Raw genomic sequence first — 23,179 nt, 5'->3', positions numbered from 1 at the left:
TTTCAGGGGACTAAGGAATGCCAGGGCCTGGCATCTTCCTTGGCAGAAGGTGCCAAAATACCTGCATGGCAAATGTCTACAAAGAAGGACTGCCTATCGATGGAGGCAGGCCTCACTCTGCCAGCGTGGGTGGGGGCAGACGGGGCGGGGGGGTGCTGCTGCGGGGGTATACCTAATGAACAGGAGGCCCCCCAGGGCAGCTCCTGTCCCCGGTCCCCGACCGGAAGGAGAAGGGATCAGAGAAGGAGGCCCGAGTTTACAAAGGCTGTTCCTCTGCTTCCCCACACTCGTTCAGGCATTGAGCTCCTCCAAACAGCACACGACAAGCAAGACTGACTCGCCCACAGTGCTGAGGGCCCATAGCAGTTTTGGAAGCCCACGAAGTGTTTTAATTTCTTTTTAGAAACAGACAGGGAAAGAAATTTCGAATCCAACATGCTTTAATAATGATGTCCATATAAGCCATCTTTATACAGTTACAACATGTTTATAATTTTGCCGTATTCTTATGGGGGAGTATTTTATTTCTACTGAGTGTTTGTATCTGTATGTATGAGCACAGGAATGTTCATGCTTCAGGCTGTTCTGAAATTCACAATGTAGTCCATGCTGATCTCAAACTGCAGCAATGCTCCTGCCTTAGCCTCCTGAATGCTGGGATTACAGGGGTGATCTGCCATGCCTGGTTTATGAAATGCTGGGACTGAAACCCAGAACTTTGTGCACGCTAGGCTGGAACTCCACCAACTGAGGCCCACCCCCAGACTTGGTTCGTTTTTGTTTCTCGCTGTTGAGATAGGGTCTTTCTCTGTATCCTGAACTGTCTTGGAACTCAGAGAACTGTCAGCAACCCCCTGGGATTACAGGTGTGAACAGACCTGTTTTGCTGTGGTCTTGTTTTCCATGGAGGGACCCACAGTCACAAAGCCAAAAATGCCTGGGAAGTCACTGAAGGCCTCCAAGAAAGCCATGCTTAGCGTCTTATTCACGCTACACGAATCTGGAACCTGCTTTCAGCCTGGCCATGCAGCAGGTACAGAGACAGGCTCAGGCAGGCAAGTCACTTGCTGAAGGCCCAGCTACCCGGCTGTGGAATCTGCGCCCCAGCCAAGCTGTCTGACTCCACTGCTCTCTGCAGAAACTTGAAGGGCTCAGGGGTGGCAGGAACGGGGCCAGGAAGGCCCTGAAGCTCCACAGCCCGGCATCTGCAAGCGCCTCATTGTGCAACTCTGTGTATTCTCCGCGCTGCGCCGTCTGCCTCCACCAGATGCGAGTTTGTGGCTTTCCTCCTTGGCTCCCTTTCCCAGGTTTTCATTCCTTTTTATTCTGAAATGGAGCTGAAATTTTTCCAGCAGGACCCAGGGTGGACACCCTGAAGTCAGCAGGGAGTCCAGAAGGAAGTGAAGGCTGGGAAGGGGGCCAGGAGAAGGGGGCCCAGCTGAAGCACACAACACTCAATCCTTTATTACACGCATGTGGCCTGACCACAGTGGACGGGCTCCAGGAAACTCTGAAACCCTGACAGAGCCTCCCCAAGGCTGTCCAGGCCTGGATGCCTTCACCAGAGCCAGGTTTATTTTCTCAGAGCTGCAGAAAACCCGGAGCTGGGCCAGAGAGAGCCTTCTCGTCCCAGCAACACAGCAGGCTTGACCTTGTGGCCTTGAGCACAATCCCAAACCTTTCTAGCTTGCAGTTGCCTGGGCCTGGTTGGTGTAAGGAGCACAGCTGTTGCAGGCCGGGAAAGACACAAACAGAAAGCCTGTACTTCCGGTTACTGGTGGAAACCATATAGCATGCTTGGAAAAACAGCTGCCAACCTCCAAGCCGCTGAGGCCAACCGGGGAGCTGTCCTCTACATTCTGGTCATTAGGAACTATCTACCTTTATCGAACAGACCTTCCATTCAGTTCCTACAGGGTTCTCTGGGAGAAGACAGGCAGGATTTTTGAAGAGTCCTTTAGGACACGCCAGCAGCGATCTGCAGTAAGATAAGGCTCCCCTCTTGGGACATATGAGTCTGGAGTCTGACCCAGCCCTGTAGCTCAAGCCCAAGTAGACACAGATGGAGGCCAGAGTTTGCCGTGGCCCCGTCTGCCAGGGACCAGGCTGGCAGTCCCCAGAAGCCAGAACTGAAATCTGATCGTGGAATGTCTGGGGCAGGTCTCAGGCCCTGTGGCTGGGCCACTAATGTTAGAAATTACAGCTGCAGGACCCATGCTGGGCCCCAGAAGGAGGTGGGATGAGCTCTTTGTGTGCTGCAGTCCGGGGTAGCCCCCGAAGTGGGGGGGGGCAACTGATTGCAGAATGGGTGCAGGGAAGGCATAGGTACACTTGACAGCTCTCGGTCCCACCCCCAAACTGGGGTGGGGGTGCCATGCTAAGCTCTGCTCAAGAGGAAGCTAATTACTGCAGCTGGGAGAAGCGGGATAAAAGCAAGGAACGGGACCCACACACACCAGGCCTGGAGTCTTGCTATTTGCTGCTAATTTAATATAATTATATTACCTAATACAGAAACTACGTTCAGAACCGAGGCTGGCTCTCCACTCCATCTAGGAGCTTCTGATGGGTTAAAGGCAACATCTTGGTTTAATTCCCTCCTTTTTTTTTTTTTTTTTTTTGCCACTCTTCCCAACTACAAATGTCAGAGATGAATTATCGAAACCAGATGTGAGGTTTTGGGTGCCCATTTTCAGGCTAACAGATGCCTTGTACTAATAACGTTCAGTTGTGACAGGAAATACGGTTTAGAGTCCTGGAAAAACATGAAAGCTAATTCCATTACCCCTTTTCATGGTACCTACTCCTTCTCAAATGCTTGACTGGTTTAGATTATAGTGAAATTCTAGAGGAAAACCAGTTTGGTCGGCAGTGATGACTTGGCTCTCTCCCCGCTCCCCTTTTCCCTGGTGTGGCACCCATCTTTCCAGGCACCTGCAGACCTACATTCTCTGTCTCAATAATGCAAAGCAGAAGAATTTCAGGCCCTGGGGAGCAGGCCAGTCCTCAGGGAAAGTACCACCAAGACTTAGGGATATGACACTTTGCACTGCCGCTGGGGACAGGCCCCTTAACCCTACTTACATTTTACCTGGAGCAAAAGTAAAAAAACAATAAAACATTTTTATGCATGCTCAAAGAACCAGATAAGCCCTGGAAATTGTTCTCGAGAGGGGCTATTAAGGGGCTAACGGCAATGTTTTCCAGAACTGGGGGCATAATAAGCACAAAGTCAAACGAACGCACAGTTTGTTATCTGAATTTCATCACCTGATGCACTGAAGCAAGCAGCTTGACAATGGCTTCCCTCCAGGAACAGTCAAGGCACTAAACCAGCTGTGACACACCCACTGACAGTTCTGCAGCCGAGAGAAGCCTGCACACGTCCCCTTTCACACAGGCAGGCTCACTGGGGAGGAGGCGCACCAGAGGTTCCTGCCCTGCCCCTGTTAGTGATTGAGTCCAGTGCACCGAGCCCAACCTGCACAGGCTTCCCTGATCCTATATCTACGAAGAAACAGCCAGGTCCAGACAGGACATCTAAGGACCCTGAACCTGTGTGTACCGAAGGTTTCTCCATCTCAGACAAATAAGGAAGAAAGGAGAGTCAATGGTTCGGCAAAGTAGAACAGAAAAGGTCCGTGGTGCCTGAGTGAGGAGGGAGGGCTGGAGAGGTAGGAGTGTTAGTACCTCTGCGTCCACTTCACCCATTCTGTAACCAACTCCTCAGTGGCTAAGAGCACCGGCTGCTCTTGCAGAGGATCCAGGTTTAGTTCACAACACCCACATAGCAGCTCACAACTGTCCCAGGGAATCCAGTGCCGTCTTCTGGTCTCCATAGGCAATAGCTAGATAGACAGACAGACAGACACATACACAGCAAAAATACACACATGCAGGCAAAAGACACACATAAAGTAAAAAAAAAATGTAAATTTTAATAAAATAGGGGTGAATGTTTATTGAGATCTTGCTCATTCCCAGCCCTTTCCACTGTCCAGCCTGAGTCATCCTCCTGACCATAGCTGAGAAGGTGCAATAGTTGGATTCCTAGCTTCCTAGCTTGTGGATGAAAAGACCAGACCATAGGGATGCTGGGTAATCTGCCGAAGGGCACAGTGAGTGGCAGAGTCGACTCACAAGTAAGCCTGACTTCAAATACTGTTGTTTTTTTAAAAAATATTTATTTATTTATTTATTTATTAGGTATACAATATTCTGTATGTACGCCTGTAGGCCAGAAGAGGGCACCAGACGTCATTACAGATGGTTGTGAGCCACCATGTGGTTGCTGGGAATTGAACTCAGGACCTTTGGAAGAGCAGGCAATGCTCTTAACCACTGAGCCATCTCTCTAGCCCCTGTTCTGTTTTTGTGTTTAACAACCACGCTGTGAATTACAGGCAAATCCAAGTTCTGCCCATCTTTCCATTTAATTTTTAGGTTTTTTTAGTTAATGACTAAGTATATTAATAAAAAGTGTCTTAGTGCAGTTTTGTGTGGATGATGCTGATGCTGAGTTCGAGTCCCAGAACCCATTAGAAAAAGCTGGACATGGTGTGTATGTTTGTAACCCCAGTACTGAACGAGAGACAGGCCAGTCCCTGGGGCTTGCTGGCCAGCACCCAGTCACCCAGTGAATTTCAGGCCAGTAAGAAATCCTCTCTCAGAAACATGGTGAGACTTGAGGATATACATCGAGGGTTGACCCTGGACCTCTCTGTGCTCCCTCATTATGTGTGTGCTCACACAAGCACACACCCACCTACATCCAAGAGCCAAGTCTTGGCTTTGTGCCCCAGCTTTGGCCCTCACCACCCATGACACGAAAGCACAGAATCTCTTTGGCTTCACTCTCTCTGCTTTTAAGGCTGACATCACAATGTTTGCTCCGCTTGCGAAGATCATAGAAACAACGACTACCTGAACGTTCATGTAGTCAAACGGCTGTGTGACTGTGACCTCATCACTCTTCCGACCCTTAATCCATCTGAACTATAAACCTGTAAGGATGGATTAAGATCATTTCAGTTTTCCTGCGCTGGATGCTGCAGTGTATGAATCATACACGGCGTGGCTCACAGGGGCAAGCTGGAAAGACTGAGGGGCGCCTTCCCAGAACGACAACGGACCGCGTGATCGCACGTGTCCACGGTGGAACAGCACAGCACCAACGAACGGGAAGAAACAGAACTATGCCACACAGCTTGGAGGAATCTCTGGGAGGTGCTGAATGAGAAAAGCAAGATAAGAACAAGGTAAAAGATCCCATCTTGGCGACATCACAAGCTGCGGCTCTGCCCTGGAATGTGTACCAATCCCTACTCCACAGAGAATTACAGGACAAGGAAATAACACAGAAAACAGCATGTATTAACAGATTAAGGTGGATAAAACACGGGACTAGTGCTGATCAAAGCAAAGAAGGCTGGAAAAGACAGTTGTTGAAAATAACAAGACAGCCTGTATTGTCTCAACGCATGAAACTGGGTAGAGATCTCCACGAACGGATGTGGTGGCTAATCTTCATTGTCGACTGTCTTCGTTTGGGTCTCTATCGCTCTGAAGAGACAGCATGACCATGGCAACTCTTACAAAGGAAAACTTTGAATTGTGACTGACTTACAGTTTTAAAGGTTGAATCCATTCTCATCATGGTGGGAAGAGAGGCGGCATCCAGGCAGACATGGTGCTGGAGAGGTGGCTGGGAGTCGTACATCTTCATCTGCAGGCAGCAGAAGGAAAAATCGTGTCACACTGGCCAGACTTGAGCTTATAAGACCTCAAAGCCCACCTCCACAATGACGCACTTCCTCCAACAAGGCCACACCTCCTAATAGTGTATTGGCTGAAGCAGCGGGTATTTCAGCGGCCATTGGCTGACGGAGTGGAAGGCCCTCCCGCAGTACCGTGGGCTCGTGCTTCAGCGACTATTGGCTGAAGCAGCGGAAGATACTCCCGCAGCAATAGTGCCACTTCCTATAGCCAAACATTCAAACACGTGAGTCTCCGGGAGCCATAGCTATTTAAACCACCACATCGACTAAACTGGATTAACCAACACCCAGGGTATTTATGAGGCACACTTTGGGTTTATCTGTGAGGGCATTTCCAGAAAGAATTAACCAAATAGAGCAAAGACCCGTCCTGAATGTGGTGGTACCAACCATTGACTGTTTTCCTAGAGCGAAAAAGGAGAAAGTTGGCGGAGAAGTGTCGTTATCCACCTCTTTCTGCTTCCCAAACCATAAAAAAACGTGAGTAAGCCGTGAACTCCTCCCGCTGCCGTGTCTTTCCTGCCATGATGGGCTATAGCTTCAAATCCTAAGTGAAAATGAATCTTTCTTCCCTCAAGTTACTTCATATCAAGTGTTTCATTACAGTAACAGGAAAGCAACTAACACAGAGAATTCGTACCACAGAATGGGGGTCCCTCCAGCAACTACCTGACCACAAGGTTCACAGGCCTCTAGAACCAGGAATACGGAAGCCTCTAGAACCAGGAATACGGAAGCCTCTAGAACCAGGAATACGGAAGCCTCTAGAACCAGGAATACGGAAGCCTCTAGAACCAGGAATACGGAAGCCTCTAGAACCAGGAATACGGAAGCCTCTATAACCAGGAATGCGGAAGCCTCTAGAACCAGGAATATGGAAGCGTCTAGAACCAGGAATATGGAAGTCCCAGGTGCTGCTCACAGAGCTTACTTGGCTGTTCTGGGGGAAGACCAGAATACTGAGAGAAAGACAGACAGCAAAGGCTGCATTCACGCGGTTCCAGAAGAGAGCAGGGGCTCCAGGAAGAGCGGCAACAGCAGCTATTCGTGCTGAGTCCTGGGAGAGGATGTGGCTGTGTCCGGGTCAGGGTGACTATGACTACAAACACCATAACCTAAAGCAAGCTGGGGAGCAAAGGGTTTATTTGGCCCACAGGTCTACACTGTAGTTCATCCTGGAAGGAGTCAGGACAGAACTCAAACAGGGCAGGAACCTGAAGGTAGGAACTGATGCAGAGGCCATAGAGGGGTGCAGCTGCCTGGCTTGCTCAGCCTGCTTTCTTATAGGACCCAGAACAACCAGCCTAGGGATGCCACCACCCACAACAGGCTGGGCCCTCCCCCATCGGTAACTAATCAAGGAAATGCCTACAGACTCGCCCAATCTCATGGAGGCATTTTCTCAACGGAGGTTCCCTCCTCTCAGATGACTCTAGTTTGTGTCAGGTTGGCATAAAACTGGCCAGCACAGACCGTGTTTTTGTTCCATTCCGGAAAACGTGGGTAAGATTGAGCTCAAAAGCAGTGCACTGAGCTCTCTGATGAAGGAAGCTTAAGTGAGCATAATGTTCAGGCTGTGGCATGGTTATTGCACACTGATTGACCCGGATTTACAGAGTGAGATTGGGACATGGAGCAGGAAAATATGAAAAGATGCTCGGCTTGGCCCGGAAAGGAGCTTGAACTGGTCCAGATTCAGAGCAGCCTGAGTTCAGACAAAGTGGCCATAATTGTTAAAGAGATTAGAACCATTAAGGAGAAACCTCGTACTTCCCACTGGGATACACAGAGAGGGACCCTGAGGGGAAACTCCAACTTCGTCTACTAAAAACCCAGTGTGTAGGAGTGCAAAGCCACTTGAAAGCCAGTGCCTAAACAGGCAGTGTGAGGAGAGTTTCCCAGGTTCAGCCAGCCGGGAGCTCAGAAACCACTGCAGCTGTCAGTCTAGAGGGCCAGGCTTTCTTCTGAGCTGGAAGTAGGTCTTGGCATTATCCACACGGTGCTTGTTTTGAAGGCATGCAACGGCAGGAGTGAGTGGGTCCTGGGGGCTTGCAACAGGACGCCAGAGAGCCTCAGAGGACAAGTCCCGTGTAGCAGGTGCTTCTGACAGGGCTGTGCACGGAGCTGTGAGGAGGACACCTAAGTGTCAGTGGAGACCTCGGAATATTGAAAATGCCAAAGCTCGGGCCATCTGCTGAGGAAAGCCATAGGCCCTAAGGGAAGCTGGTCCAAGAGAAAGGGCATGCATGCTACAAACTATAGAACTAACTGGAGGGGCAGAGCAACCCCTGTCAGAGCCCAGCTGGTTCCAGGACAAACTCCAGACACCAGACGACGAGCTGCTGTCTGCCCTGTTGACCTTTGTCCTAGTTTCAGTTCTTCTCCCTGTGACGCTCTTCCCTCTCTTGGAGCAGGAATGTCTCCTGTGCCACTAGACACTGGACATTAATAACTGGTTTTATTTTGTTTTACAAGGTTTGTCCGTCAAGAGATCGTCCTGCGTCTCAGAAAATACTTTTGAATTCTGCTGGGACTGGGGAGGCTTTCCACACTCTTACAGAGAACTGAACTCGTTCTGAGTAATAAGCTGGTATGGACCTTTGGGGATCTGGCTTGACTTAACGTGATTAGGTGTCATCTGATCGGGGGTGGACAGGAGATAATCTTCATCAACAACTTGATTGAATTAGCAAACACTAAGGAGTCAAACCTTAGCACGTGTCTGTGACAGCATTTCCAGACAGAGCTAACAAGGTGGGAAAGACCCTTCTTGTATTGGGTGGTACCATCCCTTGGGTTGGTGCCTTATACTGAATTTAAAAGCAGACAAGAAAACAAACAAGACCGAGTGGCAGCGTTTGTCTCTTTCTGTCCCCGACCTAAGAGAATGTGAACAGGCAGCCTTATGCTCCTGCCGCCACAGCCGAGAGCGTGCTTTTCCTACTATATGACCGATATTCTTAAATTGTGGGTCCCTACAAACCCTCCGTCTGCCAAGTTGCTTCTGGCTGAGGGAGAGGGGCTCTAGTCACAACAATAAGAAAAGTTAATACTGCAGCAAGTGCTTTATATATCTATTCAAAGAACCGCTCATTAGTTATATAGATGTGACAGCTCATACCTGTCATCCCAGCATGAGAGACTGAGACAGGGTAATAGCTTTGAGTGGGCCTCAAACATAGTAGATTACATAGTGAGTTCCAGGTTAGCCTGGACTATAGTGTGAGAGTCTGCCTCAAAAGACAAAAAAATAATATTTGTTTCATTTAGACCTGTGTCTGGGTACAAGCGGTTGCTTTCGTGGCCGCATCCTCCTGGGGTGCCTGTCCCCAGCGGACGGCCGGTCAATGGACAGTTCCTAATGTAAAAGATGCTCCAATTATCTTCTTCACTATGTGGCCCCTTTAACAGTGTTTGTGCGGTGTGTTGCGTCTGCAGCCCTTTCCTGGTATTGCGACCTTCGTGTTACCTACCCAACATCGTTTGTATTCAGTACATTTCTGCAGAGGAGCTGTGTAGAGCCTAGCCAGGAGTCTGTAGGGACCCAGGCCAACCTCAGAGACAGCTGGGCCCTGACGACGCTTATAAGAACAGTGGGCAATGCAGAGAGGGAGACTCGGCACTATAATTAAGGGGGTCTGGGGGATTGGTGAGGAAGCACGCATGTAGAAGACAGTGGGCAAAGCTTGGGTTGAGCAGGAGGATGAATGATCTGGCAGGGGGGAGAGAAAGACAGCTAATCTGCCCCATCCCTCCCTCGGCCTATGGCCTGGTTCAAACCACCGGGGACCTCCTTCAGCCTCTACAGTCCTCGCCCCGCCCAGGCTTGTTTCTTGTTCACTGTGTTTGATTTTCCACACAGGCAGCCCTGTGATCCTTCTCAGATGCAAATGAGAGCATGTTAGAACAACACAGGAACCTCCCAGAGCTTGTATGTTCTTCTTCACCTTGCCTGGCCAGTCCTATGGTCAGCCACCAGCCGTCTCTCTAACCTCAGCCCCCGCCTCTGGTCTCCATCCTTGCGCAAGCCAAGCGAGCATCTTCCATACAGCCGCCGGGCCTGACAGCCGCTCCCACAGTGAACTATGATTCATTCTGATTTTTTTCCCTTGCATTCCGCAGACAATCCCTTGGCAAGTTCCGACATACGTCCCTGCTAAGGAGGTTAGCTCCTGAGCCAACGGCTCTACTCGGAACCACCACTGTACTTTGTCTGGAAGGCCACAGACAGCCTGCTTGACATCCTCCTGCACCACAAAGCTAAAAGAATCCTCTTTTTAAAATGTATCCTGGCTGGAAGTGGAAGCATCTGCCTGTAGCCCCAACACTCGGGATGCAAGAGAATCACAGCAAGTTCGCAGCCAGCCTAGACTCCTTAGTGATAAGTCCCTGCCTCGAAATAAAAAGGACTCAGTAGGTAAAGGTGCCAGCTCGCCCTGCCTAAAGCCCTGAGTTCAATCCCCAGACGCCTCTGTGGTGGAGGAAGAGAGCTGGCTCTAGCAAGCTGTTCTCTGACATCTACACACATGCTGCATGACACGCATGTGCCTACAAACATACAAACACATAAATGAACAAATGTAATAAGATTTTTAAATAAATAAAATTAAAAAGAGAGCTGGAGATATGGCTCAGTGGTAGAACACTTACCTCACATTGTATGAAGTACTGGGTTCAGTTCCTGATACTGTATAAAAATGAATTCAACATAGAAAAATAGATATCGAGATCAGCTACAAGCTAGGGTCTAGTTTAATAGCTATTCCACAAACAAACACAGAAGAAAAGATCTCCCCTCCCCCTAAAACCCTGGAAAGCAAACAGCTGTAGTAGGAGGCTGCTTGTTCATTTCCCAGCCACCCAGACTCCCAAAATAACCACATAAAAACCATATTAAATAAATCACTGCTTGACCAATCACTATAGCATATTCCTAGCAAGCTCTTACATATTAAGTTAGCCCACTTCTATTATTTTATATTTTACCAGGAGGATCGTGGCCTACCGGCAAGGTTCCAGCTGGCCGCTCGCTCTTTCCCTTCTGGTGGCTACACAGTGTCTCCTGACTCTGCCTTCTTCCTCCCAGCATTCAGTTTAGTTTTCCTCTGCTATAAGTCCAAAGCAGTTTCTTTATTAATCAATGGTAAGCACAACATACAGAGGGGAATCCCACATCAAATAGTGGGGGAAAAAATCTGCTTTGGACATGCAAAACAAGCATGCATTTAATTAGCTAAAATTGTGAAAGGCATTTGCATAAATTGGCCCTCAGCTGTCATCTCTAAAAGCAGCACATGAGCAGGGCATCGTGGATCTCGCCGCTGCAATCCCAGCAACTGCGAAGCTGGGGCAGGAAGACCAGTGGTCAACCTCACCTGGACAAACAGGAGGATCTTATTTTAAAACAAATGCTAAAACATGCGTGCTGGCTCATGAAAATATTCCCAGCCCATGGGAGCTGGAGGCAGGAAGATCAGGAGTTCAAGGGCAACCCGGCTACATAAGACTCTGTTGTGGTTTGAATAAAAATGTCCCCCATATATGTGTGTGTTTGGACACTCGGTCCCCAGTTAGTGCTGTTTGAAGAGATTGTGGACCATCTTCCAGGTAAAGCCTTGATGGAGGAGGTATAACACGGGGCTGGAGGGTTTGCGGCTTGGCGTCACTTCCGGTTTGATCTCTGCTATCTGCATAAGGCTGAGGATGCTCATCCTCCTGCTCCAGCTGCCTGCTCCCACTTGCCCCCACCCCCGTGGAACTCTAGCCCTCCGGAACCATAAACCAAATTAATGTTCTTCCAGGAATTACTCTTTGTCCTGGCGTTTTGTCATAGCAGCAAAAAGCAACTAACATAGACTCTTTTCAAAAACAAAAACCAAGTCCTTCCCTGCAAGAAAACAGAAAGCAAACGTAAGTGGTCAGCATTCAAGACTTTCTCCCAGAGCTGAAAGACTCTATACCCAGCTGCTTGGAGGTACCTTGATATTGCACTGCCAACCAGCTTGGATGATAACGTTTCTGGACCTTTTAGAACAAGAAAATGTAACTTTTTGTTAGTTTGTGTGAACAAAACCTTTGCACCTGGGAAGAATGGCCAGAAGGCCAGCTTTCCGGTGAAACAGGCAGAGATGTGCTTTCTGACTCTCTGTGGCTCCCAAAAAGGTGGAGCTGCTACACACGATTGGGTAATTTAACTGTCATCAATCACTGTCTAATCTTCCCAGGCTTTGATTACAATGCTTCTTGGAGCTATCTTTAATTTTACACTGTCTGTTTGCCCCCAGCACCTGCAAGGTAAACACTGTGGTTCTTTTTTCATTTCTCAAAGAGCCTGGTATGTGCTCCCTGGAAAAAAAACAAAGGTTTGCAGAATGAACAGACATAGGACATGCAGGGGGCTGCTGGGAGCGGGGAAGGAGGAAGAACCATTAAATCTATGTTCTCTGACCAACTTAAATAAGTATTGATATATATACCTTTCTAGGACTGGCAGGCTGACCCAGTAGGTGCAGGTCCAAGGCTAATAATCTGAGTTCCATCCCTAAATCCATGTGATGGAGGGTGAGAATTTGTCCTCTGACCTCCACATAAATGCAGTGACCCCCCCCCATACACACAAGTGTAAATAAAGAAAACATTTCAAAAAAGAAAGAAACCCCCTTAGCTTTCCATTGCCGCCTTGGCATGAGAGGTATTGGCTGACCCCTTTCTATGGCCAAAGGCTCCATGACTTTCAGCTCTTTTTTATTCTCAATGTCTCCTAATTTAAAAAACAAAAATCTGTTGCAGGATACAGCAACCATCATATTCATTTTAAACACAAATATTATTATCAGTGGTAGGATGGATAGAAATGTATTGACAAGATGGAAGTCATGGTTCTGTGCCTGTTGAATGTCTCCCAGAACAACACAAGACTGGAGAAGAAGAGGTAATGCCCCACACATAGAGGAGTTAAAACATCCATGTAGGGGCCGGGGTGTCGTTCAGCTGATAGAGCGTTTTCTATCATTCATAAAGCCCTCACTTTAATCCACATAAACCCTGTAATCTTAGCACTTAGGAAGTTGAGACAAGATCAAAAGTTCAAGGTCATCCTCAGCTATTTGGCAAATTATAGGTCGGTCTGATCTAGAACCTTGTCTTTAAAAATATGTGGTGAGGGGGCTGGAGAGATGGCTCAGAGGTTAAGAGTATTGCCTGCTCTTCCAAAGGTCCTGAGTTCAATTCCCAGCAACCACATGGTGGCTCACAACCATCTGTGATGAGGTCTGGTGCCCTCTTCTGGCCTGCAGGCATACACACAGACAGAATATTGTATAATAAATAAATAAATAAATAAATAAATAAATAAATAAATAAATAAATAAATAAAAAAAAAATATGTGGTGAGGGGAGTGAAGAGATGGCTCAACAGTTAAAAGCACTGACTGTTCCTCCAGGGGACCAGAGTTCAATTCCCAGTGTACACAGTCACAACCATCTGTGTTCCAGGGGAATCCAATGCCCTCTTCTGGCCTCTGAGAGCACCGCACACACATGGTACATAGGCACACATACAGGAAAAACCATCCCACAATAAAATAAAATAATAATAATAAAAAAATTAAACACATGTGACCAGGTCCGTAGCTGTGACCAGGGCTCCAGCTTTGGCCAGGGCTCTAACTATGACCAGGTCCCTGGTTACAGCTAGGGGTCTAGCTGTGGCCAGGTCTCTAGTTAGAGTCAAGAGTCAGGAATCTGTCAGACTAGCTGTTCTGCTCTCTAGTGGGCCCTCAAGAGCTGAAGCTGTAGGAAGAAGGGTCTGCTTGGGGTTCATAATCATATAATAAGCCACGCTCAGGAGGATAAAGTAATGCTGAGTGCCCACTAGCCATAACCATTGTTCACTGGGTGACTCTGGTCAGAGGAGGCTGCAGTGCCGAGGTGGCTTCTGGGGCCATCATGGAGCAGCCTTCTTCAGCCTTAACGGCTTCTCCACCCCCACTTACCGTACACAGGCTTCTGGATTCAGAACCCATATCAGAAAGGGGTGTAACGCCCTTTCTTCTCTCTGTACCCCAGATTCTTCACTCCAACTTGCAGGGAATAATACTACACATTTCAGAGGTCGTGGCAGGGTTAAACAAGATGTAATTTGATTACACACACATTAATATAAATTATCTCTCAACAGTGTTAGTGCTAAGAAAACGCTGTCGACTTCCGTTGTTCTGTTGTGGCAAATTCTTTTCAGACATTGGGGATCACAGACTACCTAGAGGCAGACCATGATGGAGCCTGGACGCAGGTGGGAAGATCAGGTACTGCAGCAAATGCCTGGGGGTGAGACGAGCTCAGAAGAGAGTAAAAGTCATTAGGCATCTAACAAAACATGGCTGGAGCCAACATGAGTTAGGACAGATCTAGCTGCTGTATCCAAGGCCAGAATAATGGCGTCTCTATGGCTCTTACATAAAAATTCTGGGTAGTTGGTTCAGGGTGGGTCTACCTTGATGCGGGTCTGGATCTCTTCAGCCCTGTGAATATCTCATCTAAGATGGTTGCTCCACCTTCAGTCAACGCTTCCGCCTTCCAGTCAGTTGGTAGGAAGGAAGGCCATAGTGGTCACACGCTTTTCCTAAAGACGCGCCCTAGAGGATACAGGGACCGCGTCCAGTCATAGCCTGTGGGACAACACGTAGATACTTGTATGAACAATCAGCAGTAGAGGTGGACACTGGGAACAGACTGTGCCTACACTAGGGTTAAAGTGTGTTTGTGGATCTGGTGGAACTTTTGTTTCTAAGGATCTCAAAAAACACCTGGCAATTCCACACGGGGACCAGTGTTGAAAAGGCCACACTGTTCAAAGACATGCACTCTGGAAGCGCCGGCAAGGTCCCCTCTACCTCCCAAACAACACAGTTTTACCGCCGTTGGTGGGGAAATGACTTCAGTTGTCCAACTCTGCTCCAGGAAAACATGCTGGCGTCTAATTAAGTCACACAGCTATTAAACAAACTTCCTCCTCTTGATCGATTCCATTACCACCGAGGTTTGCTAAGCAGTTCACCTCTTCCGAGAAGGGATTTAAAAAGACTAGACATGCCAAGTTTTTTAACTCTGACAAAAATATTCTGCAGTTATTGTTGGATTCAGAGAGAGGTGCTGAGAGGCCCTGGGAGCGATGAGGGAACTGGAGCAGGGCCGGATGCTGATGGTGCTTTCCACAGCGGAGGGGGCTGGTGTCCCTCCAAGCTCCCCACCCCCCATTTCGTAGCCTAATCACCAAGATCTGGGGCTCTCTCTGAGGGACTGATGGAGCTGAGCTGACTACTTCCTTCACAGTGGATCCCAGTTTCTCATTGTTCAGGCCTCTTCAGTCTTCCATGCATGGCCCCTTCCTTGAAGCTGTTGCCTTTCACAAGGTCTCTTGAGCTCCCTGGACACGACACTGTAGGAAAATAAGATGCGGGGAGTGGGGTAGGGCGGTACACATGTCGGTAATCTCTGCACTTGGGAGGCTGAGGCAGAATCTTTGCAAATTCAAGGCTATTTTGGGCTACTTGGAGAGTTCAAAGTCAACTTGGGCAGTAACAGAGAAAGATTTGTGAAGAGTGGGGGAGGGGAGAGGAAGGAGAAGGGAAAACTACAGACCAACATCTTTCATAAATATTTACAAAAATCCTAGCTGTTGGAGGTGGTGGCGCACTCAGGAGGCAGGTGGATCTCTGTGAGTTAGAGGCCAGACTGGTCTACAAAAGCTAGTTCCAGGACAGGCATCAAAGCTACAGAGAAACCTTGTCTCGAAAAAACATATAAATAAATAAAAATAAATTTCTTTTCTTCCTTTATTTTTCTGCTGTTCTGCATTAGCAAATGTAATTTTGCAACATAGGACAGAGAAAAGAAGCCCTTTTCTCTCTGAGATGGTTTCAGTTACCCTGGGGCCTTGGACTTTACATAGGGATTTTAGAAACAACTTACCTAGCTCTACCGAAAGAAGCGAGATAATCAAAGACACCAGTTAAGAAAACTGATGGGCACACCACAGGAGAAATTTTCAACTTACTTTCCTATGCACACTCCCACTGGTGCTGGCCGAACAATAGCACGCTCTGGAACACATTGCTTTATTGAACAAGAGCAAATTAGAAGAGAAAATGGAATTAAGGATCTGGAGATGGAGAAGATGACCATGGATTATTAAGGTGGGACCAGTGTGAGCATCAGGGGGTCCAGTGTGAGCTTCAGGGAGGTCCAGTGTGAGCATCAGGGGGGTCCAGTGTGAGCTTCAGGAAGGTCCAGTGTGAGCACATTCACGTGGGTCCAATGTGAGCATCAGGGGGACCAGTGTGAGCATCAGGGAGTCCAGTGTGAGCATCAGGGGGTCCAGTGTGAGCATCAGGGGGACCAGTGTGAGCATCAGGGGGGTCCAGTGTGAGCAACAGGTGGAACCAGTGTGATCATCACGGGGTCCAGTGTGAGCATCAGGGGGTCCAATGTGAGCATCAGGCGGGTCCAATGTGAGCATCAGGCAGGTCCAGTGTGAGCATCAGGGGGTCCAATGTGAGCATCAGGGGGGACCAGTGTGAACACATTGACGTGGGTCCAGTGTGAGCACTTGGTCTTTATCAAGTTGTCAGAGGAGGGAGGGGACACATGGAGGCAAGTGAGCTTTGAACATGGAGAAATTGGGGGGCACTTATATATTCCCTGCAGGAAAAGAGCAAGGGGGCTGAAGCCTCCAGAGCCTCTGACGGAGGGTGACCCTGATTTGGAGTCAGGGAAATCTATATTTTACTTCTCACCTTCAGCCAGGAAGGCCTTTGTCACTGTCATGGTAACAATATGAGACAGACACATGCAGACGGACATCCTTACACTAGCCAAACTTAGCAGCACCGTTGAGAAATAACCCACATCTGTACTGGATGAAACATTCACAAAGTCACAGATATGTGCAGGCCTCAGTTCTGTCTTCCCCAGGCCAGTGGCACTGACCTTGGTGGCTGTTGCTTTGGTAAGTCTCAGGCCTTGGCTTTTCATCCTCAATGCTGTTGTAGCTCTTCTGGGTTCTTTGTAAGTCTGTGTGAGCCTTAGGACTAGCCTGTCAACTTCTACAGAGATGCCCTGACCCCAAGCTGTAGACTGTAACTTCTCTTACCAAATATTTTCATGTTTTCTTCCACAGATGTTAATTTACAGTACGTTGTTAGCCTAACTCAGAACCCTTAAACGTTTTTCTCTGCATACACATGTGTGTGTGTATTCATGTGTGGGGGCACACTTGTGTGTATGTGAGTGTGTGCATGCCCGAGGTTAATGCTGAGTGTCTTCCTCAGTTGCCCTCCACCTTGAGTCAAGGCCTCTCACTGAACCAAACCTCTCCATCAGCTTGTCTAGGTACCCAGCTTGCTCTGGGTATCCTGTGTCTGCCTCTCATACAATGAAATTATGGGATGCCACACCACCCAGGTCTTACGTGGGTGTGATGGATTCAAACTCCAGACCTTGAACTTGTGTAGCCAGGGCTTCACCTGCTGAGACATCTCCCCGGCCCAGAACCCTTATGTTTTTAGTTTAAAACTATTATTTATTTCTTTTACATGAGCCTGCATGTTTGTGTATACACCACATGCATGTTGGTGTCTGCAGAGACCAGAAGAAGGTGTTGGATTCCCTGGAACTAGAGTTGCAGGCAGCTGTGAATGCCTGATGAGGCTGCTGGGAACCAGGTCCAGGCTCTCTGCAAGTGTACAAGCTTTTAAACCCCTTCTCTCCAGCCCCTATTTCCATTTGTTTCTCTGCAGGGACAGTTGGGGTGATCCTTACGTCACCCTAATCTTTCCTGAGAGAGATGGCCAGTATCCTTGATCCACTAACAAAAGGGCTGATGGCCCAGTGCTGAGAACAACTATGACTGGCCATTACCAATGGAAACGGCAAATTGCACAATTGCCTTAGAAAAACCGCTTTACAACAATTACAAGGAAAATTCGGTTTTAGGTCCCCAACATAAAAATGTTCATCAGGATTCTTGTTTCCAATAGCTTCAGATCAACACAAATGGCCGCCAATGAAAAATAAGTAAACAAAAGAAAACAATTGTCCTGTCGCTAAGTAAACAACTCAGGGAGAGAGGAACTTATTTTGGCTCACAGTTTATGGGCACACGGCTTCAAGGAGGGAAAGTCAAGGAGACAGAGTGTAGCACAAATAATAAAAATCCAGAGACAGATATTGACAGATACAAGCTAAAGATCAGAAAAGCAAAGCAGCCAAGCCACTAGAGAGTTCTTACCTCTACCAAGACTCAGGCAAACAAAGGGGTGATCCTGTCCTCAGCAAGACTATAAACAGCAATGCTCCCGGCCAAACCTCAGACTGCACTGAGTTCCTGTCTCCTCCTGCCTTATATTCCTCTCTCCACCCAGCCATTATCACTCCTGTCTCTGCGTGACTTCCGAGTGCTGGGAACACCTTTATGTGAGCTCTATTTCTCTTTTTAGACAGATTCAATCTTGAGTAGCCTAGGGTGGCCTTGAGTCCTGGGATAAGGTGTGAGCCACCACTCCCTGGCCTCTAGTGGCTTAGCTCTGCACTCTGACCTTCAGACAAGCACAAATAAAATATCACTATAATAGTGCCCAAGGCAACTGGTCACACTGTGGGCACAGGCAGGAAGCAGAGAGAGAGACAGACACACACCTGCTAGTGTTCAGCCTGCTTTCTCCATTTTATACAGGACAAGCTGCCCCTAGGCAATAGAACTGTCCACAGTTCAGATGGGTCTCCCTGCATGAAAGCCCTAATCTAGATCACCCCTCAAGGTATGCCAGAGGTTTGATCACACATGTTCCAAACTGACAACCAGTACTCACCATCACCACCATGACATGTGTGTTTGCTGAACTATTAACTACCAGTTTAGGCGAATGAGCTGGAGACACATGCAGCCACATGGGCTTTGGAATAAGACGTGCAAGTTGCTCTGTGACCTCGGGTAGATAGTTGGCTCTTAGAGTCTGCACCACCTATGGTTGCTGCAGGTTGATTTGTTTCCCTGCCAGGAATCACCTGCCAGGAACCTGACCCCCAGGACCCTTGCGGGATGTCATTGGAATTAGGGCTCTGGGAGAGGTGATTAAGTTAAAATGTAGTCTTATGGGTGGCCCCTCATCCTATATAAAAAGAGGTCTTAAAAGAAATAGGGTTAGGATGCAGAAATTTATTCATTTATGTGTGTCTTAGGTTTCTATTGCTGTGAAGAGACACCGTGACCATGGCAACTCACCGTGACCACGGCAACTCACAAAGAAAATATTTAATTGAGGTGGCAGGCTTACAGTTTCAGAGGTTCAGTCCATTATCAGCAAGTCAGGGGAATGAGGGTGTACAGGCAAACATGGCGCTAGAGCTGAGAGCACTACATCTTGCAGGTAACAGGAAGCCAACTGGTGGTCACACTGAGGGAAGTTTGAGCAAAAGAGACCTCAGAGCCCGCCCCCACAGTGGCACACTTCCTCCAACAAGGCCACTCCTACTCCAACAAAGCCACACCTCCTAATAGTGCCACTCACTTTAGAAGGTTTTCTTTCAAACTACCACATTGATGCTACGACAAAAGACCATAGTCGGGGTAATTTATTAACAAGCACTGATTTCTTGCAGCTGTGAAGGCAGTGAATTCTAAGCTCCAGGCAGGGCCAGGGCCAGTGGCTGCAAGGCTGCTTACCATCCATAGAAAAGGGCACTAATCCTTCATGATCTTCACAAAACCACGCTCCTCAAATCCATGCTGAGGCTTAAGATTCCAAATACTGGATGGGGCAGGAGGGGCAGACAGAAAGATCCTCAGACCCTGACAGACAGAGAAGCTTAGACAAAGAGAAAGGAGCAGAATGTGCCCCTGCAAGTCAAGGGGCGAGGCCTCGGGAGGATCCAAGCCCAGGCTCCAGCCGAGGCTGCAGAGCTTGCGTGCAGGCGAGATTCCAGCTCCACCGCCAGCATCCTGGAGTAGAGGGCCAGCCTGGCCGTACTTGCAAACTGAAACAGAAATCCCACGTCTGTGGGTGGAGGACAAAATGAGATAGCACAGAGAAGGCTCCAAACAGGGTGCCTAGCGCACAGCAGGGGGCCTGGGAACGGCCATCAGAGATCAGAACTGCCCGGCACCCTATAAAACCTTGGGATGGATGGATGGCTGAAGTCTGGGAACCGAGTGTGCAGTGTCCTGTTCAGGCCTGTGCCAACTCACAGAGCCTGTCCCAGACTTCCTGCTACGAGGGGGTCTGGACGGTTGAAGTGGTTCATAAAGTATTTGCCCTCTGACCTCTCTAAACAAGCTGCTAGGCAGCCAGACAAAGCATTCATTCTACTGTCCTCCATGTTCTTTTCCTTGGTAAGGAAAGAGAGGAGAAAGAGAAACTTCAAATTCATTTTGCTCAATCCTTCTACAGTTATGAGGAGACATCTCCACGGGGAGCTGTTCTCTGGACGTCTGGGTGTTAGGTGGTTGTAACAGTAACAGCACACTGTGGCTGTTACATCATCATCATCATCATTGTCTTTTCTTTTTTTTTGATAACCTAGTCTTGGCATGGTCTTGGCTGGCCTGAAACTCACTACACAGTTCATAGCAATCCTCCTGCCTCAGCTTCCCAAATGTTGAGTTCTCAGTTGTGAGCCTCCACACATAGCCACATTTGCTTTGCTGTTACAGCCTAAGCATCTGTAAAATGGGGTGTGGTGGCACAGGCCTGCAATCCCAGTGTGGGAAAGGTGGAGACAGGAGGATCGGAAGTTCAAAGCCATCCTTCCCCACATAGCCAGTGTGAGGCCAGCCTAAGATACGCTATGCCCTGCCTCAAACAAGCAAACTGAATCAGGTCAACCCTCCCTAATCTGAAAATATAAAATGTTCCAAATGCAAGGATTCCCTCCGCCCAATACCACAGAGCAACCTTGAGTGACAGGTAGCAGTCAGAATGAAGAAGAATTAGAGGGATGTAGGTAGCCGAGGAAAGAAAAAGTGGGTTCCTTGCGACAGCGGCTTCTTGTTCCTAGAACACAGTGCAAGGAGACAGGACAGGAACGCATTGGGTGAGTATCTAAATAGGAGAGGGGAAAGAGGGAGGACCTAAAGAGGGGAAAAGGGAGGACCCAGGAGTCCTATAACATACCATCTGCTCAGCAGACTCCCAGCCTTGGGCCTCTCCCATCCTGAAGGAACAAAGCTGCTACTTTCTTCTCTGAAGCCTGGTCTTCTGTCTTTCTCAGACACTCAATTCTTTGTCCTTGCATAAAACGAACATAGCAAACCCCTAGAAAACTCCCAGAGCCCCCTTACAAGACTATACTGCACCAAAAGCACCATAAAATGACCTTTAGGCTTTGTGGACAAGCGTCTCAAGAATTCCTTCCCTGGGGAGACAGAAGCAACGACTCTCTTTGCTTACAACAAACCAAACTACGATTCTGAAGCTTACATGGAAAACTGATGAGTTCTGGAGCCTCGCTTACAGGGCACGGGCGAGGTTTCCTGGAGGAAGCACAGTGACTCCAAAGTCACTGGAAAGACTTCGCCCAGCGCGGAGGGTGGCTTCCCCAAAACTGCACAGACAGATCCAATTGACCTCCCAACCTATACTCCCCAGCACCTCCCTGTGTAATTAGTGCAGGATTGTGTACCAATGGCTGGGAGGAGTGGCTCAGGTGAGGGTTCATGACCCTCTCCATCCCTCCTTCTTTGAGGGAATGTCTACAGTCACCAAGTTCTATCTTGATGGACTCTTGCAGGTAGGCACAGCCGATCTTATGCAGACAGAGGCTGTTTTGCTCTGAGGACCGAGTTCGACAACAATAAGGTATATATGAAACACAAATCCATTCTTTCAGACCTAGGTCCTTTCCCCAAGATACCTTATTGTGTATCTGAAAATATTCTCAAGTCTGAGATCCTAAGCATTTACATAAGGGGTGACTGTGCTCTCCTTTGTTATATCATATTGTTATTGCTCGTGCTTGCTCGCTAAAGCCAATCGCAAAACATTGGTTTATATATCCACCATCTACATCCTTCCCTGCAGAGAGCATGAGAGAGGGGGTGGGGGGGGAGTCAAAGCTGGAATAGCAGGAACAAGGTCCATAGACACCCGCTGAGCACGAAGCTCTCTGCAGGCCCCTCCAGATCCCCCTCCCCGGTCCTGCCCCTAATAGAATCAGAAAGTAACACAATCCTTGGATTCTGAATTCCTGGAGGATTCTGGCTAGGGGCTCTGGCAGCTGGCAGGAGGCCTGGGGTGGAGAGAGGTCTGATAAAGATCAAATGTGCAGGCCTCTGTCTGCCCCAGGCTGCCTCCTTAAACCCAGCCTCAGCTCTGGCCTGCACAGGCTTCCTGTGGAGAGAGGGTTCAAGGCCAGAGAGCCTCAGCAAGAGCATCTAATCAGAACCATGTGTGGAGAAAGCCTCTGTCCCTACTCTTTTTTTTTCTTTTTCTTTTTCTTTTTAGGTTTTTTGAGACAGAGTTTCACAGCCCTGGCTGTCCTGGAGCTCACTTTTTAGACCAGGCTGGTCTTGAACTCATGGAGATCCACCTGCCTCTGCCTCCTGAGTGCTGGGATTAAAGGTGTGCTGTCACCACCAGGCTCTACCCTGATTCTTGTTCTTGCTTCTCCCAACCCCACCTGGAGGATGCAGAAATAGCCCTCAGGGAGGACCTTTCCTACCAGTCACCTAGGGATTGGTTTAGGGACCTCACCACCCATCACTACAGGGAAACCCAGATCAAAATAGAGCAGACATCGAAGGTCAACCCATTGGGACAGAGAGGAAATAAAGGACAGAAAACACAAGGAAAGCAATGTAGTGACCGCTTTAGCCCCATGTGCCAGGGCAGAGACTAAGAGCAAAAGCCAGGCAGAGCTGAAAGAGCTGCTGCTGCGGCCGCTAATGGGAGAGGGTGTGGAGAGGGTGCGAGATGCCCTTTGATCTTCTTGGCAGAGCATGAGCAGCTCCGGAAGTCCTCTCTCTACTGAATCAGCCGAGGCTGCCTGGCACTCCAGAGCTGCTGCACACAGTGGCCTTTACCCCACAGTCTCTGTGAGGCCCTCACAGCCTCCTTGCACAAAACAGCCACAGGTACTATTTCCACGAGACACCTGGAGACCACTTAAAACAGTGACGTGGACCCTACTCTCAAAACGTTAAATACGGCACTAAGGAGACTGAGAAGATAATCAGGAGGGAGTGTGAGACCTGAGAGGCTCAGGGCCTGGCCGGCTTGACCTCAGCTAGCAGGGCGTGACGGGTGATCCAGATTTCTGCTGCACATGCCTGTAAATCACACACACGCACACATACACATGCACACACACTTCACAGACATGCACATAGACAAATATACCACACACAT

At 48.5% G+C, this 23,179-nt stretch overlaps 1 long non-coding RNA gene across 2 annotated transcripts; it reads right to left on the bottom strand.

Moving 5' to 3' along the window:
- Nucleotides 1–467: 467 nt before the first annotated feature.
- On the bottom strand, nucleotides 468–18,144 carry LOC146894783 (uncharacterized). 2 transcript variants are annotated; one of them, XR_015001195.2, is made up of 7 exons: nucleotides 18,067–18,144; nucleotides 15,052–15,216; nucleotides 14,272–14,446; nucleotides 10,783–11,801; nucleotides 10,428–10,464; nucleotides 5,627–5,725; nucleotides 468–5,229 (listed from the first exon to the last, which is right to left on the bottom strand). It is a non-coding gene; the product is annotated as an uncharacterized LOC146894783 (long non-coding RNA). The 2 variants fall into 2 exon arrangements; XR_015737830.1 differs by having other exon boundaries at nucleotides 468–5,003.
- Nucleotides 18,145–23,179: the final 5,035 nt, after the last annotated feature.

Source organism: Myodes glareolus, chromosome 5 (assembly GCF_982192425.1).
Source record: "Myodes glareolus chromosome 5, mMyoGla1.1, whole genome shotgun sequence".
Lineage (NCBI taxonomy): Eukaryota > Metazoa > Chordata > Mammalia > Rodentia > Cricetidae > Myodes > Myodes glareolus.
This window is presented reverse-complemented; position numbering and strand designations above follow the sequence as displayed.